The sequence below is a fragment of the Halichoerus grypus genome, chromosome 12, assembly GCF_964656455.1.
Source record: "Halichoerus grypus chromosome 12, mHalGry1.hap1.1, whole genome shotgun sequence".
In the NCBI taxonomy this organism is placed as follows: Eukaryota; Metazoa; Chordata; class Mammalia; order Carnivora; family Phocidae; genus Halichoerus; species Halichoerus grypus.
In genome coordinates this window covers 58,118,423-58,141,326 of record NC_135723.1, presented here as the reverse complement: position 1 = coordinate 58,141,326, position 22,904 = coordinate 58,118,423, and the positions used below count along the sequence as shown (strand labels likewise).

The following is a 22,904-nucleotide window of genomic DNA, read 5'->3' as shown; positions in this document are numbered from 1 at the left end:
CCCTCCTCTCTGTCCCCTTACACAATAGATTCTATTCTGTTCTACGCTGAACACATGGCTGTAATAAATCGTCTCACATCCGCCTCTCCCACTAGCCGATGAGCCCTCAAAACCTTGAAGGGTGGAAAATGTGTTACTTTCATCTGTGGTCTCCTCAGCTCTCAAACACCTCACACACAGAGACGTTTAGCCAATGTGGACTTTTCAGTGACTTTCAAGATAACCCTTCATGTTCTTCTATGCATTTCAGAGAGCTTACATTTTAAAAGCCCTCTTAGTTTTCCTCCTCAACACACAACAATCTTGCCTTGATTAGCCCCATTTAGAGATGAGAAGACAGAGGTTCAGAAACTTGTGGGGATCTGCCCAAGGTCACTTAGCAAGAAAGTGGCAGCACTCAGCCGTGTCTGGGGCCTTCTGGTCTGCTCCAAGCCCTCTGGGCTGCCTGGTAGGGGAGTGGCACTGAGCTCCAGGTCTCAGGTTCGAAGATGTACTTAGGACACAATCTCCATCCAGTGCCTAGGGCCACCCACATCTGCTCCTCTGCTCCTTTGGTCCTTCAGTTGTGGTCTGAGCCCCCTAGGGCCCCCTCACCCAGGGAAGGCCTGAGGGACGGCGTGCTGCAGGAGGTTACTTGGGTTGGCCTCAGGCTGGCTGACTCAAGCTCAAATTGTGGTCAAGTCAGCAAGCTGCGGCTGCAGCCAGGACTGCAGTGGGAGGGGGAAGGATGGGAGTTTGAATTACTTCTCCTACAATCCTATCCCTGGCATAGGCTTGCATAAAAAAAAAAAAAAAATCTTACATTAGAGTCCATGTCCTATCAAACTGACCATAAAATCAGAATAACAGAGCCCAAATCAGTGAGATCTTTAGGGATTATGAATTCTCTTTATTTTAATTTCGTTCATTTATTTTTTGAACGAAAAATGTATTTGGACAGTTTAAAATTCCAAAAGCACAAGAAGGTAGAATGTAAATACTGTACTTCCCATTCTTGTCCCCCATCACCAATTTCCTCTGCCAGAGGTACTTCATGAATATGCAAGAAAATACACACACACACACATACACACACACACACATTTTTTTCTCCCATTTTTATATGATGGGCAACCTATTTGAAACACTGTTCTACATCTTGCTTTGTTTTTCACTTGACAATCTGTCTTGGAATTCCTTCTGTATCAGCCCACAAAGAGGTGCCTCCACCTTTGTTACAACTGTACAGTATCCCATTGTAGGCCCGTCCCCAAATTTGTTTAACCAGTCCCCCAGTGAGGAGCGCTGAGTTCGTTTCCCATCTGCCGCTGTTATAAATAACACTGCAGTGAGCAACCATATATATACATCATTCTGTTCACATGGGAGTATATCCATAAAACAGATTCTTAGACTTGGAACTCTGGGTCAAAGTGTGTGTGCATTTGTAATTTCAATGAGGAGTGCTCCCAAATGGCCTTCCATGGTTTGTCCTAATTTAAAATTCAGCTCGAAGTGTATCAGTGGACATCTTTCCCTGTGGCAGCCTCTTTAACATGTTAACCACGAGGGATGGTCTGAGAAGTCAGAGAAGCCTCGAAGACCCAATTCCTCTTCCGCATTGAGAAAATAAAGGTGGGAGGAAACGCAAATGGAAACCACTTCTTCCCCCCTGGGATGGCTATAACCCAAGCCACCAGAAAGCAAGTGGTGGCTGAAGAGAACTCTGAACTCTTTGTGCATCGCTAGTGGGAACGCAAAACAGTGTAGCCACTGTGGAAAACTGTTTGGTAGTTTCTCCAAAAATTAAGCAGAAAATTACTTTATGACTCAGTAATTCTACTCCTAGGTATATAAGCCCCAACGAATTGAAAACAGGTATTCAAACACTTGTTTGTGAATGTTCATAGCAGCATTATACTCAATAGCAAGAGGGAGAAACAACCCAAATATCCAACCACAGATGAATGGATAAACAAAAGGTGATATGGACATACAAAGGAATATTACTCAGCCATAAAAAAGGAAGGAAATTCTGACATGTGCAACAACATGGATGAACCCCCAAAACATGATGCCGAGTGGAAGAAGCCAGAAACAACAGGTCACATATACCGTATGATTGTATTTATACAAAATATCCAGAATAGGTAAACCCTTAGAGACAGAACTCAAATCGATGGTTGCCAGGGGCTGAGAGGTGGAAGGACTGGGGGAGTGATTGCTGATCAGGTACAGGGTTTTTCTTAGGGTGATGAAAACTCTTTGGAACTTGACACAAGTTATAGTTGTACAACACTATGAATATACTAAATGCCACAGAGTTGTACACTTTAAAATTGTTAATTTATGTTATATAAATGTCATCTCAACAATAAAAAAGGGGGGAGTGGGGGTATCTTCTTGTCACTGTTTCTGATACTCTTGGCCACTGACTTTCTGGACCCCCCACTATGAAATGTTTCTCTGCACCCTCCCAGGTTGTTCCATCTGGATGAGCATACAGGATGCTTGCCCAGTGGCTCAGTGGTAATGGAAGGTCACATATATCCATCAACACCTTATGCTAGGCACTGAGTCTGGTGCTATACCTGCATTTTCTCGTAAAATCTTCACCACAACCCTGCAAATTGGGAGAGTGGAAGTATCTTGCCCACTGTTACTCAGCTAGAAAGTAGCAGAGGGGGACTCCAAAGCCAAGTGCTTTCCATGAAGCAGCCAGCCTCAATGTTTTACCCATCTCAGCAGGGATTGGGGACAGTAGGACCTTGCCAACCCCAAAAGTCATTCCTAATGACTCAATGCCCTGGGCCTTTGGCCAGGCTGCTCCTCTGGGAGGCATCGAGCTTCTCCTCCTCCTGAGGCCCTCTACGTCCAGCTTACTACAAGCATTTCCTTGAAGCCCAGCCTGTCCCTTCTTGCCCTCCCATTTAACATAGTGAATTGAGTTCATGGCACTCCATAAATACTAAGTGAATTAAATTGATCTCCGTAGGATGGAACAAGGGAACAAAATGAATTCATAGTGTTCTGGCCTAATCTGAATTAGGTTGCTTGAATAAAATAACCTCACCTTATTCCTGCTGTGATATGAAGAGTGAAGACTTTGGTGTTAAACACTCTTAGCTTCAAATCCTGGGTCTGCCACTTTCTTGCCTTGTATTCTCTAAGCTTTGGTTTGCACATCCATAAAAATGCGGTTATAAAACTGTAAGGAGGATTGAACAAGACAGTATGAGAAAAGCCAGCATACTTCATTCAAAATATATCTATTAAGGTCCCACTATCTAACAGGCAGCATATTGGTACAGGGGATTCTTCTTTTAATATGGCTAACATAATCCTTGAACTCAAATGACTTGCATTCTAATGGAAGAACAGACATTAAATACCTAATTGTGAACTAAGGGTCTTACCTATTTTGCTTGTGGAAGGGTGTCAGAGAAGGCTTTCTGGGGAAGTAACACTGGAGCTGAGACTGAAGGATGAGTAGGTGGAGCTGGAAAGTTCCAACAAAGGGCACATGAGGAGTGGGTGCAAAGGCCCTGAGGAGGAAATGAGCTAAGGGAATTTGAGGAACTAAAAGGGGACCAGTGTGATAGAGCCCAGATATCCAGGGGGAGAGGGGCAAGAGATGACTACCATTCACTGCCAAACACAGGGTAACCCATCCAGTTCTTCTTCTATCTCTAAAGTGACCTTAGTGTCGCTCACCCCCGCCCCTTCTATCTGTGGCCCTCCAGCTCACTCTCCAGGACACAGTCACAGGGGCCATTTAAAGAGACAAATAGTCAGATCACCCTCCTCTTAATGCCCTGAATGGCTGCCCATTGTCTCTAGGAGACTCTCAGATCAGCATCCATAAGGTATCTACCTGGTTGAGTACCTTCACCTCTTAGCCCCAGTAGGGCTGCAATAACACAGCCTCTTCTGAGGAACCTGCCCCACCCACAGCTCTTGTCACCCATGTGTCCATGCACTGTACAACACAACAGGCCCCCACCCCCCCAATCCATCATGGCCAACTAGACCAGGCATGTTCACCAAACCAAAAGCTTCCCAATGCCCCCTGGTATAGAACCTAAAACATAGTGGAGAGAAAGAGAACTGGATCAATCAGAATGTCTTTGTCAGGAGTCTGAGCTAAGGAATTCCATGAGAGTGACAAGAAGTTGAAAGGGTGCTATGAGATCCAGGCAGGGCCATGTCAAGCCAGAGCCACAGCAATGTGACATAGATGGGGACAAATGCCATGAGGTAGCAGAAGCCAGTCAGCAGAGAGAGATAATGGAGCAAAGGCCCAGAGAGAAGCAGAGATGCAAGGAAAGACAGAGCCTGTGACCCCATAGAGAGACAGGGATTCCCTGACCTGGGGCGCCTTGTGTCCTGACGGTTCCTGTCCCCTGCTCCAGGTGGGGACAGGAACCGTCTGTCCCAGGATGAGCTCTGCCTCATCCTGGCCCAAGTTAGCCCTGAGATCCCTTTTTCCATTGTCTCCCCAGGTGAATCTTTGCCACTGGATTCTTCCTTGCTTGAACAATGCTGAGGGATTCATCCATAGGATCCAAGCAGACAGTTACTCAACTAGGTCACAACTTCTAGCTCTTTGGCATCACCCTAGGCACACAGGGCTTACACATGCTCGATATGTACCTGTTGGGAAAAAATTAAGTGAATGAAATTTACATCCAAAACAATGGCTGGTGTGGTAATTGGAGATTGGTTTTCTCATTCATATCAGTTTTAATGGGCACATTCTGCACCACGGACAAGAAATGGCATTTTCACAGTAGTGAGCCTGGAACAAAAAGTCATGGAGGAAGGGGGTGGAAGGGAGGCAGAACAGAGCAGGTAGAGAGGTCTGTAACACCAATTCATATAGACCATTTACCTGTAAGTAAATATCTACAGGTACCTGTCAATCACTAAATTTGAGGAAGATAGTAGCATAGCATATACATAGCAATGTGTACCTGGCTTAAGAGTCTACATTTTCTCTATTTAGTTAGTGGTGTCCATTCCTTAGATAAAACTTCTCACTATAATGTATAATTACAATGGTCTGATATACCACTGTTATTTTTTTGTTATTACTATGTTAACTGTGTAGGCCCCAATCAGTGTCCCACTCCATCCTATGAGCACCCTCAGCTTGTAGCAGCCAGAGCTGGTCCCTAGACAGGGTAGAGCTATAACATCTTTAGGCACAGACGTAAGACGGGTCCCTCTGCCTCCAATTCCAACTGTCATAGCCACAGAGCCAAATACTTGGAACAGTGGCCGGTTAGAGCGCTGGGGTCTTGCCATTAACTGGAGAGAGGGTTCCAGCTGCAGAGAAAAGAATCCAGTGTGTGGTAAAAAAAAAAAAAGAAGAAGAAGAAGAAGAAGGAGAAGGAGGAAACAGTCCGGTTATCATTTTCTTATCTTATACAAATAACACAAAGCATCCTTCCCTGGCATTCTCTCATGTTGAAATTCAGGAGGCATATGCATGTGGGGTAAGAAGCAGCTTCAACAAACATCACTTAGCTCTGTGTGACAGAGGTTCATGCTCACCAAATATCCACATGCTCCCCTCCATATCCCAGCCTCCCTTGCGGTTGTGGGGCCATGTGACTAGTTCCAGCCTATGGACTGTGGGGAAAATTCTGTGGGACGTTCCAAGGACAAGGCAGTCCAAAGCCAGCCAGCTACCTCCATCTCTCTCTTGCCCTGCTGGAGTCTCATGGAAGGCCACCTGCTCCCGAGAGCGCAGCTGCAAGACAAAACAGGGATGCCTGACACACAACAGGAAATGGACTTTTGTTGCATTCAGTTGCTTAGATTTCACGGTTTATGTGTTACCACGGTTTATGTGTTCCAGCCTGTTCTGGGCCTTCTACTGTGAGATTCGAGGTAGGAAATCCCGACAGGTAAGAAACAAGCCTGCTTTCTTTTTCTTTTTTCTTTTTTCATTTTTCTTTGAGAGAGAGAGAGTGAGCACACATGTGCCAGCGTAGGGGAGGGGCAGAGGGAGAGAGAGAATCTCAAGCAGACTCCTCGCTGAGCACGGAGCACGATGTGGGGCTCAACCTCATGACCAAGAGTTGGAGATTTAACCAACTGAGTTACCCAGGTGCCCTGAAACAGGCCTGCTTTCAAGCTGCTTACAGTCCAAATCGGGAGAGCAGGCAGGCAAATATTCCCACGTCAAACGTTAAAGCTCAAGCCACAGATGGCAAAGAGATAGAGATATCTTTCAAACAGCCATATAACAGAAGCATGATTTGTCCATGTGAAGTAAAAGGCTGACAGGAAAACAGTTAAAGACCTATGAGATAAAATTCCGTTGAACAGTAGGTGTAAATGTGGTGACTGTGCAATCCTGAAGAGGCATGTTGACTTTTTCTGGCTTTGTAGTACAGAATATTTTAAAACATATAGAAAAATAGAGAGAATAGGGCCATGAGCCTTTCTTCTGCTCATCACCCAGTTTGAATCATTATCATCTACGGTGCAGATTTATCTATTCTGTACGTTTCTTTGCAAGTAGTATTTTTTTCCCCTGTAGAACTTTTTAAGTGATCTAATAATCAGTCCATAGTCAAAAGTCCCCAGTTGTCTCAACAAAAAAACCTTTTCACAGTTAGTTTGTTCAAATCAGGACCCAGACCAGTTCCAAGCACTGAATCTCCTTGGTATGTCTTTAAAATCTGATTTCAGCCCTGATAGCTTACCGTTGCACACATTTTTAAGTGCCATTTACACACATTGACTTCATCAACATGAAGTAGTGCATTTTCAAGGCCCTGCCTACTCTGCTGTCACATACAAGCAAAAAAAAAAAAAATTGGTAAACATCAGATGAAATGTCATAGGCCACCTAATCATGTTGGGTTTGCAGAGGCCAGACAACAACGTGTGGCCAGACCACATGCGGCAAACATACATGACATGTGACCCACGACAGGGGTCAGATCTGGGCCCAGAGGGGCCCTTCAGAAAGTGCCTACCTCAAGAAGAAAGGCCACACAGAGTGTGTATCCATCTCCTTAACCACTGGGATACATGGAGGTCCCATTCTAAGACTGGGGGAACTGTGCGAAAGGTTGTATTTTATCGAAGTGGAAAGTGGCTGTGACTCTGGTCCCTATCTTTGGTTTTTCACCAAGAATAAGTGACTCCCGTGAGGCAGTGGCCAAGAAAAGTGGTCAGCTGAGGATTCTGGAAGGAAGTGACGGTCAACCCAGGTTTGAGCCCGCACCTTCAGCATAATAACTGCAACATTATCAACCAGGAGAGGGAGCGTGTCCCAAAGGTATCATGGCCAAATTCCAAACTCAGATGATTACTGTTTACTGTTATTACAGAATCAGAGAGGATTTTAGAATCTGAGAGAGAGAGACAGAGAGACAAAGAGTGAGAGACAAAGAGAGACAGAGACACAGAGGACAAGAGTGAGGAGCGCCCATCCATTCATCCATCCATCCGTCCATCCATCCACACAAAGGAGAAGCAAAGGCAGCAAAAGGGAGCCGAGAAAGGGAAAGGCGAGAACAGTTGTGAGGCAGAGAGAGGAACAGAGGGAGCCAAACACCATTTCTTCAGGTCTGACAGTTTGCTGAAGAACTCTGCTCCAAAAACTGCAAAAGAAACAAACAGGTAAGCGGCAGCCGGGGCCTTCGCTTTCCTGCAGAGCCCGCTGCCCTGCCGGCTTTGTGGAACCCCCACGCCGTGCTCCCTGCTCCCCTGACAGGGATGAACAACCCGCCTTTGTTCTGTTTTCCCGGCTACAGTGCAAAGGAACAGGGGCAGTCAACACAACAGCATATCAGATGTGGATTACTGGTTTCGAAGGGGACCCAGATCCCAGAAACACTGCCAAAGAGATAGTGAAAAGGTCTGAAGAGAAAGCAGAAGGCTGCGGCCGGGGTGATGTGCCAATTAAGAGGGCTTGTTTGGAGCCACTTCGAGTGGCAAGGCGAACAGTGCATGTAAATGATCAAAAGCAGGCGGGACCCTCTCCCATCAGTCACAAAAGATGCTTAAGGCCGGTTCCTTTGAATGCTGTTTTAGTAGTGGTCTCATACAATACATCTTAAGGAACATTTATACTGTGTTCACTGTGCATTCAACTGTGGCCACTTCAAAGGTTTAGCCAAGTATTTTATGGCCATGGTAAAGGGTTCTTATTGATTTAAATTACAAGCTTGGCTCCCGTCAGCTCCACTTGAGGGCAAAAATGCAATAAAATATCCCACAGCACAAGAGACAGACATATCGCATTGAAAATCTTAAGAGATCCTTTTCACTGTAATCACTCTCAATGATATTTATTTATATGGGCAAGGTTATCAGAGAAATTTGTCTACAATCTTTAAGCTTTGGGGTTTGTCTTGGTTTGAGGGTTTGCTTTTCAAAAAATGTAGTTCTGAGCCAAAGAAAGGTCAGAAGTGCATTCCGTGTCCCCTGGTTTAGCTTTCCACCACTCCCCGACTACTACCCAAATGGTCGTTCCAAAAATAGTGACATTGACATACTGGCCATCACGGCTGAGGAATTATGGTTTTCAGTCCTCCGTCATTTGCATATCCAGCAGGCCAGACTCAAATGAATGAGAGGTGTCAAGGCTTGAATGACAAGCCTATCAAGGTGATGGAAGGCTGTCCCAGGATTAACTGTCACGGAGACAAACTCCACTCTGGAGACAGAGACACGAGCATGCTATTGGAAGACTATAAAATTGAGAGGGGGTGTGAAGCTGTCAATATGAAACACTGTTGATGCTACTCACTAAGCCCCGTGATCATCAGCACAAAGGAAGACCCCTTATGCTAAGAAAAAGAGAGAAAGCCAAGGCAGCGGGCTCTGGTCTGCTTCATTCCTGGTTCCTTTATAATAATTTGCCTGAAACATACCCAAGACGGAGCTAACCCCTGGACATACACAGAAAGTAGCAAATTACTATTATGTGTCTGACATTTGAAATAACATGTTTCTGGAGGGTTGGCATTACAAGAGTCATTTCACTTCAAAATGTTATTCCTAATGTAATTTTTTAAAATTCATAAGAGGCATTTGCTAGAATTCAGTGTAGCACTAAAGTCACTCAAAAGACAGAGGTCAAATTCATTTCATTTCTTTTATGTTTTCTTCTCTCTGCTAGATGAAATAAATGATTAAGCCTAGAACACTTGGCAGTTCAGCGAATGTGCTCCGTGGCACCATTACAAGATCGATTTTCTCAATACAGGAGTCTTTCTAGGGTGCACATTGCTTAGCTGACATCTGTCGCCGTTGTCATGGTAGCGCTCTCTCCAGCATAGTGAGAGGTCAGGCCTGACAGGGAAGGCCTCGCCAGCTCTACCCCAGTCACTTCAAGGTTAACAGCCAATGGACCAAAGAAATAGGCAATTATAGTACAGTCAATTCCGGTTAAGGAAATATCTGAGAAGTAAATATGTCTGATAAGTGAATGGAAATGAAACAGCCAATGCTATTGATGCAATCCCATAATATCAATATCATTTTGTGGTGCAGTTTGGTTGTTCCTTGTAAACCGTCCATGCTCAAAGAAATCTAGCAAGAGCGAGGATACGCAAAACTTCATTATGCTGCCGTTAGCCTCTGTATTTGAAGAATAGAATTCCCACAAATAGACATGAGTAGCAGCAGAAGAGCAACTCTTCTTGAAGGAAAAAGTGCAAAGAGGATGCCCTGGGTCTCCATCCCCTGTTGGTGTAGTCCTCTGATACTGCCTGCTCCATGGATGCCTGAATAAGATTCCCAGCATCTTAAAGGAAATCGACTTTAAAACAATATTTCTCATCGCTACCTCGTATTTACCAAATTTATTATTTATCAAGATGAAAGTCTTTTCTACAGTTTCAACGACCCGAAAAAATGTCAAGATTTCCAAGTTACCAACAGGTTGGAATTAATAATTTCTAATGATACACATTTCTACTAAAGCGTAACTTTTGATAGAGAAAAAGTATTATTATAATAGATATTCTTTGAATAGAATTAGAACAATGACAGGTGGAACTAAAATGTAAAGATTTTCAATTACAAGTTGCATAGCCTAGGAATTCAGTCACTGACAACCTCTGCAGTTGCAATACTTGAAATTCATTAGAGTACACACATTCACATTACCCACTGCTGATTAAATCCTGCAGTTAGTATAAAGAGATCTTCAGATTTCATCACATGTCTGAAAGAATGGCGATGACTTCTCTTCAGCTGTGAGATTTTGTTACTCACAATGAAGAATGGAAAATTAAGGGTAAAACATATATATATATATATATAGTCACTTGTCTCATATTTTTGTCAAAATATCCATGGCTACGATTGGTGTAGACCTTCTTCGTGACTGCTGAGGTCTTTGGTCAATCCTTGGTGCATTAAGAGGTGGGATCTCATCCAGCAAATGGTCAAGCCACACTTGCCAACTTGTCTCCCAGAGTCCTTGATAATACACCAAAGCCATTCATGTCTTCACGGTGAAAGGTGACTTAGCACCTGCACTGGTAAGCTGATGATACTCCCTGCAGCCTGATGGTCTCCCGACAACGAATGGCTTCATTTGAAAATTCAGCATTATTTTAGAAGGGTTATGTGTGGGTGCATGAAAGAGTAACCACTCAACCACTCAAATCAGCTTAAGCATAGAGAATTTTATTGTAAAGATGCAACAGGCGATCCTAAAGAGAATGGGAAGCAGAGACAGGAAACAAATGAGATACAGGCCAAGTTGGAATTAGAACTGAAACTGGAAAACCAAAAACCAGAGTTATTCTCTCCACATGGATTTTGTCTCGGTCACGCTCTTCTTTCTTCACCTTGCTCTTTCAATAGGCTTCCCCTGCTTTCAACACGGTTTGCTTGGAACAAACTTTCAGTTCTGGCAGCTCCCTCATCTTACTGATGTCCAAATTTCAAATCCCCATAAGACAGAGCCTGATTAGCTCAGCCCAGGCAATGGATTGGTTCACCCACAATTAAGGGCCAAGTTGGATTTCACCTGCTGGAGTGGGGGTAAGAGAGGGCAGGGTGACGCAGTTTAGACATGACTGCCCAGGTCCATTCTGTCAGCAAGGGCAAGGCACATACTCCAAACATGTCTCCTATGTCTTCTTCAAGGACCCAAAGTGACATATACATTGAAAATTCCCCACATGCCCAACAACTTTACTGATGAGCAAGAGTTCTAAAACAAAATGATGCTGACATGGTTATTCAACAATAGGACCATCGATTTGTGTTAGTTGTAATGTTGTCAGAGTCATCCCCATCAGTATAAAATGACCAACCCTGGAAAATACACACACACACACCTCCCTTGCCTAATCACAGAAAAAAAATAGACACTCTTGAGCCTTGGCCTTCACAAAAGACTTTGCCAGCACTGCACCCCCTGTGCACTGTAGCCTGCATGTGCCCTGCAGTCCAGCTAACCTGAGCTGTTTTCTGTTCCCTCTGCCAGCCCCACCCTCTCCTCTCCTCCATGGCTCCCTGCACACACTGTTTTCCTTACATCTTCTCTCTGGGCCACACCATAATTAAATATAACTAACACATCGAGGCTCTCAAAGAAAACCAGGAAGTAATGAATGGCCCCTGGAAGGGGGGTATTTTCTCAAGCAGATAGTTTAAATAGACACTTGATGTCATTTGTTAAGAGAAAGCATACAGGGTCTGTCCTGGAGGGCCAGTTCAGATGCCAGCTCCCTCATAAAACCTTCCCTTGACTACCCAGATGAAAAATCAATAATCCCTCCTCCGAGGAAGCATTTATTGTCTCTATCACAGTTTTCCAAATGTAAGAACTTGTGGATCCTTAAACTTATAAGCCCACAGACCTCCATCTGAGAAACATTGCATTAGAAGTTAAACCCTGTCACCTGCGGGGCCATTTGAGCCATGGTGAATCATGAACTTGAGACTTGAAATTACATGGCAGTTCCAAGAGATTGTTAGATTGACCTCCAGATAACCCAGAGTACTTTCCTACTAATGTCTAGATGATCATTAAAATAAAAACACAAATCATCATCATTGAATCTCAGTTTTAATACTCAATTTTCCAGGTCTGTGTAGGCTGGCATATCCAGAAAACTCTCATTCCAAATCAATGGGTCCACATGGAATTAACCAGATACCAGCTCCACCATTTTGATTTGACTTTGTAGCTCTGGCTTCTAAAAAACATCAAACATCCTCTATAGCTTAGTAAATTATATACCTTCTATTTACACTTGATCAAAGCCATAAATCCAGAGCTTGTTTTGGATGGTGATAGATTTCCAACCTGTTCACCTGTAAACCCAAAACACCAATCCTGGTCTTTTACAGAGTGATTTTAGACCCACCATCTGAGCAGAAATGTCTATCATTTGCCAAAACAAGAGAACTGTTTCATATGCTCACAAGCTATCAAAAAAAAATACAGTATTGACTTCATTTGAGGGTTTTCTGCTTTTTTATCATCTCTGGTCCAAACTGAGAATTACTGTGGTAGAGATAGAGATAACTCTTTTTTTATCCTTTGTCTTATTCTCTGAGTGATTTTTTTTCAGATTTGGGCTGAAGCTTTTTTTAAATCTTTCATCTAATATATAAGATGCCAAGAACCATGCCAGACGTCTGAGAATTCAAGTATCTAATGCTTTATGGGGAAGACAGATATGTAAATAGATCATGCAATGGGATAAACTCTGCAAATCAAGTGTATATTAAAGGCTATGAGAAAGAAGAAAAATATTAACACTTACTCAGGAATTTCAGAAGAGTAGTTTTTATAAAAGACCCTGTTTTCACTAACCAAAATTAGTACCTTTTTTCACTAACCTAAAGAAATCTGAAGAGGATTTTCACTTTTATGAAGAAAGCCATCAGTGTACTAATAGTCTTTCATAAAAGTGAAGTGACAAACTTTCAGAAAGCGGGGGATACCTGCATTGCTGCATAACAAATTATCCCAAAACAGAGCAGCTTCAAGCCAACTTTTTTTTTCCTCGCAATTTCTGTGGGTCAAGAATTTGAGAGCTAGCTCAAAGTTTCTCATTAGGTTGCAATCAAGATCACTCACATGGCTGTTGGCAGGAGGCCTCAGTTCATCTTCCTGGGCCTCTCTGTCAGGCTGTTTGAGTGTTCTCATAAAAAGGCAGCTAGATTTCCCAAGAATGAGTGAACTGAGATACTGAGACAGAGACAGACAGATAGAGGGAGTCAGAGAGAGAGGTCCTAATCTTAGACATCACACACCGTCACTTCCTGCATATCCCACTTGTTTAAAAGTTACTCAGGTTAGCCCACACTTAAGGGCATGGCAATTAAGGCCCCATCTTTTGAAGGAAGAAGTATCAAAGACATATTTTGATATCATGAGTATTGAAGAATGAATAGGAGCTTTCTACAGAGAAGCTGAGAGAGAGCAATTTGGGCCGAAGGAAGAGATGTACAGGCATGGGAGAGCATGAACTCCAAGAAAGCAAGGAGTTCACTGGAGGTGTTCAAACTTATCTCAGACTTTTAATTGGACAAAATCTTACAAAGAAGCCCAATATGCAAAACAAATAAAAGTAGCTCTGATGTGGTTGAAGCTAGGTGAAGAAGAGAGAGAGGGAAATCCCACTCCAAGACAGCCTTTATGAGAACTCCTTGGAGGCGCTAGTACTTTATGTAGAGTTGTCTGAAAACCACTCCTATATGCAATAGCTAGTAGTGCTTAGCTACAAGTACAAGGCAGTCTCTGTTAATCTTTGTCTTATCAGGTAACAAACTGTGTCCTTGTCCTATCAGTGACCTGTAACTGGATTTTAAAAATTCTCATTAAGAAGAGAATAATGATCTTGTTGCAGCACAGGAAAATTCCAATTTACTAATGGGTTATATTCCAAGAATTCACTTGTAAGAGGGTTCTTTAGAATTCTGTGTATCAGTTAGCTATTGCCACAAAGATGCTGTGTAACAAACCATTCCAAAACTCAGTAACTTAAAACAACTAGCATTTATTCTCACATATCTGCAGGTCAGCTAGAGATCAGCTAATTTAAGCTAGTGCTCGGTTCCATGGCTTTGCTTCAATTTGCAACTCAGCCAAATGGGTAGCAGCTATCCACGGAAAGCTCATCTCATAGAGAGAGCAGAAGTGCATAAGGCACAAGAGGGCAAGCAGGAAAAGACAAAGCCCCTAAGGCCCTAGAGTCAAAACTAGCACACTTTGCCCACATACGGTTGGCGAAAATCAAGTTCCACAGATGACCCCAAAGTCAAGGGATAGTAAAATGCACTCCTCCTACATAAGCCTAAGGCAAGGGAGTGAAGAATTAGAGCCAATCATTCAATCTGTTAGCTTCTGGATGCATTTTTCCTTAAAAACAAAATTGTAAATTATAGTTTGTCATATTAGCTCACCAGAACTGATTTAATGCTAAGAGGAATAACATCAGTGGCCTGGAATCAAGTAGTTCTATGATGCAGTCACCCTTTTTTCTTTTTTCTTTTTTTTTTTTTTTAAGATTTTATGTATGTATTTTGAGAGAGAGAGAGAGAGCATGGGGGGAGGGCAGAGAGAGAGGGACAGAGAGAATCTCAAGGAGACTCCCCATTGAGGGCAGAGCCCGAAGTGGGGCTCAACCCAGGACCCTGAGATCATGATCTGAGCCGAAATAAATGCTTAACTACCTGAGCCATCCAGGTGCCCCTACAGTCACATTTTTTAAGTAAGCCAAATTTGTCTTCCCAGCTCATTTCCTTATATCCCCTTAACATTGTTCCCATTTCTCCCCGTGTGCTCAGCATCCTCATGGCTGCCCTAAACCCCTCACCTCTGTGCCTCACTCATCCTTCACGTCCCTCCTCCCAATCATTTCAGCCACCAGTTTACTCTGAACCCCACACTGTAGACCCCTCCCAACTGGCTGCCAAAAGGAAAACCATCTGATTGATCCAATTCATAGTCACAAATGAATGGCCCATTGTTTCCTAACAGTCCCTAAGACATTTGACTTTTTAAAGTGGCCTGTCCCAAAGCCCAGTGATTCTCCCACTGGTGAGATTCAAGACAGTAAATACATCAGTAAAAGTCAAAAGGTCTGGGATATTTTCAGAAAAGGGGAATATGTCTTAGGCCTTCCAGTTATTCTCATTTTGTGAAGGAAGCGTCATTCACACGTGCGGAGGCTGCCGTATTCACTTTATTACTCTCAGTTCCAATATTTTCTTTTCCTCTCTATGCTGCTACAGGGAATTGAACTCACCAGGAGAAGATAAATGTCAGTGTAATGATTTACATCTCATTACAGGACCAGTGTTGTTTCCCATTTTGAAATTTACTCTATAGGCCAAATCTTTAAAGACTTTCTTTTTTATCTTTCAACATTAAAATGACATATTTCAACATGAAATATGCCTACTTTGACTTTGGAGGAGCTTAATGGTTTGGCCCTTGTACAGGGTTTTCATACAAACATCCCTATTTTAAACGAACAAACAAAAATAGAAATTATTGTCTTGAGAACATTGCTGTTAATCATACATGAAATAATGTTTACTTTTAAAGATGGATCATAAAAAAGGATTCCAGGTATCAAATTTCAGTAACACCACTTTTCTACCCTGTTCAAATGTCTGTGTACAGAAAAGGGAAGTGGAAATATCATGTAAAAGACTAATCTGAATAATTTGGACCAAAAAAAAATACAGCTTTATTGATCTTAAGGTATGAATTTATGTATGGTTCTTCATTTCTGCTGATGTTTTCATGACAAAAAATAGCAATGCCTATATGCCGTGTGACAGCCTTATAATGTCATATTTTAGCCATTTGGGCAGCCTTTGTGAGGCGAACGTGATAACCACTACACTACGGAAACTCACTTGGGCAGCCTTTGTAATAGTCAATATCCTCCCCCTTCATTGTGCCATGCAAACTACAGTACCTAACATCAAACTACCTGAGGATGGGCCAGTAGCAACAATTATTTCTCTTCTTGTCCATGCAAGTGTCAATAACCATAACATCAACTTCAGGTAGGTTATGCTAGGTTAGGATTTGGGGTGTTGGGTTCAAGAGTTCTTTCTCACATTTTTTTTCTTACACTAGCCAAAGAGGTCATCCAAATTCCACGCTACCCAAGAAAGAATGCTTTTCTTTGCTTCTTAACAATCAAATTCCAATGAAGTCTAAATACAGTCAAAGCTCTCAGTGAGGAGAACTGCAAAAGGCAGTGTGTAATAAGGAATATGACTGGAAAGGTAAGCTCCACCCTGAATGGCAGAGTAGCCAATCACTCACCAGACGTGAAGCTGCCCTTATTACTGGCTCATCTAGAGTGAATTCATTGGTTAATGGCTAAAATTAGTCATGGGGTTCAGAGCAATGGTTCAAATTCCAGATCCTACATTTACCAGCCAAATTAATTAACTTTTCTGTGGTCCGTTTTTTGTTTTTTGTTTTTACCTGCAGGTGAGGATAATAGTACATACCTCTTAGAATAATTATAAAAATGAAATGAGTCCACATGCGTGAGGTGTTGAGAACAGTACCTGGCCAGCGTCATGTCATTATCATCATTATCTGGGGATTCTTCTTAGCCATGCTGGCTCTCTTTCCTCTTAACTCAGATATTGGACAATAGTTGAATCAGCCCATAGTTGATTCACATTCTTGAGTTCCTTCTTAAACAGTGCTATTGGGACTGCAACTTGGACAACCACTCAGATCTTGGCATGATCTAATAAAGTTGAAGATGCTCATTCCCTATGAGCTAACAATGCTACTCTCAGGCATATACAACGGAGAAATTTTTAGACCAAGAGACTAGATTGGATTAGAATATTCATGGAAATATGGTTTGTAATAACAAAAAAATGGAGACACCCAGATGGTCATCAAGAAAAGGATGGATAAATAAGTCTTAGAGTATTCACACAATGGAATAACAAACAGTAATGAGTATGAATAAAGTATGTTACATGTATCAACTTAGACAAATCTCACAAATATATTGAGTGAAGAAAAGTAATTCATAGAAGAAGATAACAGTATGATTCCATTTACATATGGCTCAAACATGGAAAACTTGTTTTTAAAAAGCAGGAGCATGAGAGGAGTTTAAATAATCAGGACTTTAAATGAAGCCATAATAGAAAAAAATCACATCATCAACATACAAATAGTTAGATGCATATCAGGAGCATAACATGCATAAAATCAGGTTAGGGCTTACCTCTGGGACTAAGAAGGACATTATTGGAGTCTCAGTGGTGGTAATAATGTACTGTATTTCTTAATTTGGGTGGGTAGATGCATAGACATTCATTTTATCACAAAGCCTTCTAATGCATATATATTATGAATTTGTAAGCATTTTAACATTTTATTCAAAAGTTCTTCAATGAAGAAAAAATAAATATAGCCACTACCTTGCTTAGGGTCCCATCCCATTTCTCTTGGGTGGCTCACCCACACACATTCATGGCAGCACATACTGAGAAGGCCCTAGTTCCCCCTCTTGGGTGCACCAGGGCACTGTTCTGCAGATATTTCTAGTTAAGGATATGCAGTAAGGTCAGGTCAGAGGAGCACTCTGCCTCTATTTATATATTTGTTTGTTTTCTTAATAGAAGAATGCAGTATCCTGCCAAAATGATAGAACACCTCTTCTCACAGAGATTACTGTACCCAGCACTTCTTAAGGCAGGAGATGGGTTTGCTTTCCCTATTTTGCAAGGAAGGAATGGAAGCACAAAACCACCGCGGTCTACTGGCCAACTGTTACCTTCACTCTCTTCCTTCCCGTGGCTTCCATTCTGTTTTGTCCCCAAAGGGGCCTTCATGCACTGTTTGCCTCTATATATCATCCACAAGTTCTTCTGGAAGTCAGAAACTCTAACTCTTAAATGTAAGAACAACAAGGGAATGGCACCTCTGGGGTTAAAGCCCAACTTTCCTGATTACAGGTTCCGCAACGGAACATCCTCTAAATGGGACTTCAATCCATACATGGTGCTCATTATGCACACCAGGCCAGATGGGAGCGGGAGAGAGAACAAAACCAAGGACAGCTCCGGCGGTGCTCACCTGCAGTAATGGGGACCGGTCCCCAGCCGCCGGCCCCTCCCTACAGCCACCAGGGCTTCTCTTTGCAGTATTTATTTATTTCTAAGACCTGGGGGTGGGAGAGGAAAGAGAAGAAGAAAAGGAAGTGATTTTTCTTCTTAATAGGTTTGCTCTTCTCGCTCTGGGTAGAATCAATGTGAGCGAGTGGAGCTGAACACACTCCTTTAACATCCCCTCCCCTTCAAACTGCTTCCTTCCATGGTAAATAATTCAGACAAAATAAAATAATCATGTGCTGGTAATTACCACCCCACCCCAAAAACGAAGGATTGCTGCAATGAGATCCCCCTGGATGTTGCAGGGGCCGTTCATGGTGTCCGTGCTGGTGGCAAGTCGAGGCCGGGATGTGAGGGAGGGTGAGAGTCTGAAGGTGAGGGCAGGAGGGCTGTTGGTTGTTATTCCTGAGCAGAAGGGCCATGAAATGACATCTCTGTGCTTCCATGAAATGGCTGACTTTCTGCTAAGGGGTCTGGAAACAGCACACATTTAAACCGGCTGCTCTAAACCAAATTCTTATTTTTCATTCTAATTTCCATCTTTCTGCATGAGACTAAAGCTTCTGTGAGAGGCTCCACGGCAGCCCCCCTCAAAAAAAAAAAAAAAGTATGCCTTTTCTCCCAGCCTCACCTCTTCATAGAATTTTTATTTTGTGAGTTTATTTCTTCATGTAAACACCTTGCTCACCTGTGTGGGCCTCACTGATAAGAATTTTTAGGTGAAGAGAAAGTGGTTGTTTTGCTTCGGAACATCAAAAAAGTTCAGGCAGAGATGGCATCAGTTACAATGTGAAAATAACATTCTCGACCCCACAGAACAAAGTGATAGCAACTCATCACAAAAAAAAGTCTCCCCTAACACAACTGTGCTGTGAGCAGTACAAGATAAGGACAGTGTGGTGGAAGGCATCTTATTTGGACACCAGTAATTTACAGGGAAATCTCTACTTAATAATACTTATTCTCTGCAGATTCATCATCTTCATGGAGAATTAAAGAAGCTGTAAACAATAATTTTGAAAACATCATAGACAGGACTGTTATGATCCCAACTGATTATTGCTATGTGGCATGTGGCCTTTAAATAAAAAGCTGGACAAAGGTAACTGAACGCATAAACATGTAGACAGAATCCTGGCTCTTCTTGCTTGCTCTCATGCGCTGCTCTGAAGCTGGTGGGGAAAGCCTTCTGGAGTGGAGGCAAGTGACCTTCGAAGCCTGAGTTTTCCCCAGGCTGCCCCAATACACTGGGAGTAGTAATGGATCCCTTCTCTCTGATACCTTTCTCAGGACCAAGGGTGACAAAGGCCACAAGACCCTAAATCTGACTTGTCCAATATAGTAGCCACTAGCCACGTGTGGCTATTTACACTTATACTAATTAATTTTAAATAATTTAAATAAAATTTAAAATTCAGTTCCTGAGTCACACTAGCACATTTCAAGTGCTCAGTGGCCACACAAGGCTAGTGGTGCCACACATACGGGACAGTGCAGACATAGAACATTTCTATCATCTTAGAAAGTTCTATTGGACGAGGCTGTTCTAACATCAGCACACTGTGGAAGATAGATAGATACACTCACTACATGGCGGGGATGGGGGCATCTTTCAAAAGGGAAGGAACATGATCTCTAACCCTAAGTCACTTCTATATTTGGTGCAACTGTTTAAATAAGTAAGTATAAATATCCATGAGAAACAAGTACAACACCCAGTGTTTTAAAAATCCTCTTTCTACCCAAATGAGCCTTAAGATATAATAGCAGGGCGTTTTCAGGTGCTTAGTAAAGTTGTCCCTCAGTTTGGTTAATTTCCCTCTCCCATATGATGTTCTTAATAAGACAGTTTTTGGAGAGAGGGAAGAGCACACGTCTTGGGTGAAATGATTTTTTTTCTATTCTAAAAAGAGAATAGTGATTCTGATGATAATATGACAATTTTGCATCAAAATACTTAGCAGGCTAGATAAGACATTCAGACCTTTGCTCATTTGGTCATTTTCCCAAACAGTGTTTACATTGAGGATTGCCATGTGCCCGGCACAAGGGTCAATTCTTTTAAGATTTTGCACTCACAAAGGAGATAGAAACAAACACAAACATAAAGAAAGTGCATGACAATGGCCATCAGAAAAGTGCTGGAAGAGAGAGGGCTTGGGGTTTTAGAAGCAGGGGAGCCCACTTCCTGCTGAGGAAACATGGCAGCTTCCTGGAAGAAGTGGCCTTTGAGCTGGATCTTAGAGCGGAAAGTGACTGGAGGTGTGCAAATTCAGGGAGACGGGGAAAGGAGGGGGACTGTGTTCGGAGAACCCTGGGTATCTCAGTTGAGCTGGGTGGTTAGCTAGGTAAAAGGAACTGGGGGAAGAAAGCACCAGAAAGGTAGATGGAGGATGTGACAGAGGACCTGAATGTTAGACTGGGCCAAAAACTGACCACCTTAACACCACCCCAGCTACCAGTGACGTGCAGACTCCAGCACCTGCCTTCATTAATGAAGGATGGTCACTTCATCTGTACTTGTAATTGCTTAGGAGCCTCTGTCCATGACATTCACCCCATGATTAGTGCTCCGTGTGATGGGAAGTCACTCTGTTGTCAGTTATAATGCTGGGGCCACCAACACCAGAATCCACTCACATTCCAACTTAGCTCCTCTCCTTTCCTCAAATGTTTACCTGATAGCTCAGTTCATCTTCAGCATGATAGATCTTTTACAAAAGGTACACAGTGACCCCAGGAGAATGAAACAAAGGACTCAATCTCCAGGAGCTGCAAGGGTAGTGGGCAGAACCCCGGCCCTGAAGCCAGAAACAACTCAGGCCTGGTGCAGCCGGGACGCTGGGCAAAGCATGTACGTGCTGTGACCCTCCATTCCTTATCTTCCTACAGAGTGGAGGTAATGAGTGATGTCTGCCCTCACTCAGTTACAAAATACTGACGAAACAGAACCTATTATTTCATTTAGATAAGCGTTCGGAATAGTTAGTGCTGATTCATCCTCTGACAAAAATAAATCCAGAATAACTTTTTCTTCACGAATAATGTCCTTTTTCTCTTCAAAGGAACAATTTTCCTTTTAATTGAAAGTTACCATTTCTTTTAAAATAGTTTATATCCACACTGAAGTTATTTTTTCTGATCTTTTTTGATTCACTTTCTTTCTTAGCTTTTGTCTGTTAATTTAGGAGAAAGCAAAGGATTTATTCTGTGATTTAAATTTTGAAACTGGTGGTGAACTTCTTAAAATCCTACTGTGTGCTTAAAGTCATCTTCCTGGCCAGGGAGGACACAGAAGCAGTGTTGGGGGGGGGGGGGCACTCAGACCACAAAGACACTATAATCTAATTAGTTACTTAAGGTAATATATGTTGTTATATTTTGTATGCAATTACAAAAACAAAATTAAAGAATTACTGAAGGTCAAGTTGTAATTGAAATTACATGTGCTTCAGAGCATAGAACAATGGAGAATTCGCCTAAGATGGAGCAGCATAGGAAAGTTTGATGCACTAGGTGAGTTCTGTGTGAACCCTGAGGGACAGGCAGGATCTGCTTGGAGAGTGGGAAAGGGAGGGTACCCCGGGCACTGAGAAGTCTAGACAGTAGTTACAAGCAGCACTGTGACCTTGGAGCAATGAGGAAAGTGGCCAGATTGAGTGGATGGAAAACGCTGGAAAATCAAAGGAAATAAGGTTGGGTGAGGTTATGAAAGATTCAGAAGTTTAGCTCCTTTGAACAAATGCGTTTTGATAATTTAAATTACGTGGGGTCATATGTAACTCACCACAATGGGTAGAAGACAAATAAGATGGTCTCTCTGGTTCGAGACACTAGAATTCTAGGACAGAGGACTAAGTCTGACAAATGACTATTTGCACCCACTGATCTAGGGGAGGCAAGGAACCTCCTGGGGAAACCCAAACAAATCAATAAACTTGAACTGTTTTTATAACTGTTGGTCAGAAAATCTTGTGCCTGTCTTGAGAGGGGAGGGCATCAGAAGCCAGGTTGAGGAGGAGGGTAGAGAGATGGCAGGAAAGAACTTACTGTGTGGGCTGGGGTCTGGCAGGACAAGCCAGTCTGTGAAGAGGGCCAGAGAACCACATATGGGTGATGATCCTGGATAACCAACGGGGCCTGGTACCTGGAGCCACCTGCCCCAGCAGACCTGATCATGTCTATGTACCTCTGTAGGAACTGAGAGGGGGACCTCAAGACGTTCCTTTAACTCCACAGTGCTCAAATAACAATGCTCTGGGACCCCACTCTTACTGTAACGTAATGGAAGAAGCATTTTCACTTCCAAGAAACCACCAAGCAGTCACAGCGCCCATGGGAACTGATCATATTGGTGGGGGCAGGTCAGTCTTTCTATATCTGCACTTAAGCAAAGGGAAAAGGCTCTGTGGAGCAGGCCAGAAGTAGCCATGTGGGGAGGTAGCAAAGGCCAGAAATACTATGGTTGAATAGATATATGACCAAAATATGTACTTTATCCCCCCAACCTCCATGCAAAGAGTGTAGCTCCCCACTGCTTGACTTTGGGCATGGCCAAGTGAATAGCTACCGAGAAGTGTTAGATTGGGACACAAGCTGAGACTTAAAATGTGCTTGTGTGGTGGGCCTTGCACTCTTATGGTCTGCCACCACTCTGAGAAGACTATGTTCCAATTAACCCCTTGGTCCAAGTCGAAGCAGACCCAGACCCACAGGACGAAGCAGAGCCAACCCCAGCCAGCCTGCGATCCTTGAGAATAAACGGTGTAATGTAATTCACACAAACTAGAAATCCAAATCATACAAATTTCAGAATA

At 42.8% G+C, this 22,904-nt stretch overlaps 1 long non-coding RNA gene across 9 annotated transcripts in view; it reads right to left on the bottom strand.

Annotated features, from left to right (window-relative positions):
- LOC118523392 (uncharacterized) overlaps positions 1 to 22,904 on the bottom strand; it is a 135,371-nt gene that overhangs the window by 92,443 nt on the left and 20,024 nt on the right. For 2 of the 9 annotated variants that reach the window (XR_004911080.2, XR_013442794.1), the window contains 2 exons: positions 5,536 to 5,734; positions 788 to 4,632 (listed from right to left, as the gene is read on the bottom strand). The exons of 1 other annotated variant lie outside the window; for it this stretch is intronic. This is a non-coding gene — a long non-coding RNA (uncharacterized LOC118523392). Of the gene's footprint in view, positions 1 to 785; positions 4,633 to 5,535; positions 5,735 to 22,904 lie in introns of those variants that run through there. 6 more of the 9 variants (XR_004911083.2, XR_004911082.2, XR_004911078.2 and 3 more) reach the window with 5 other exon arrangements.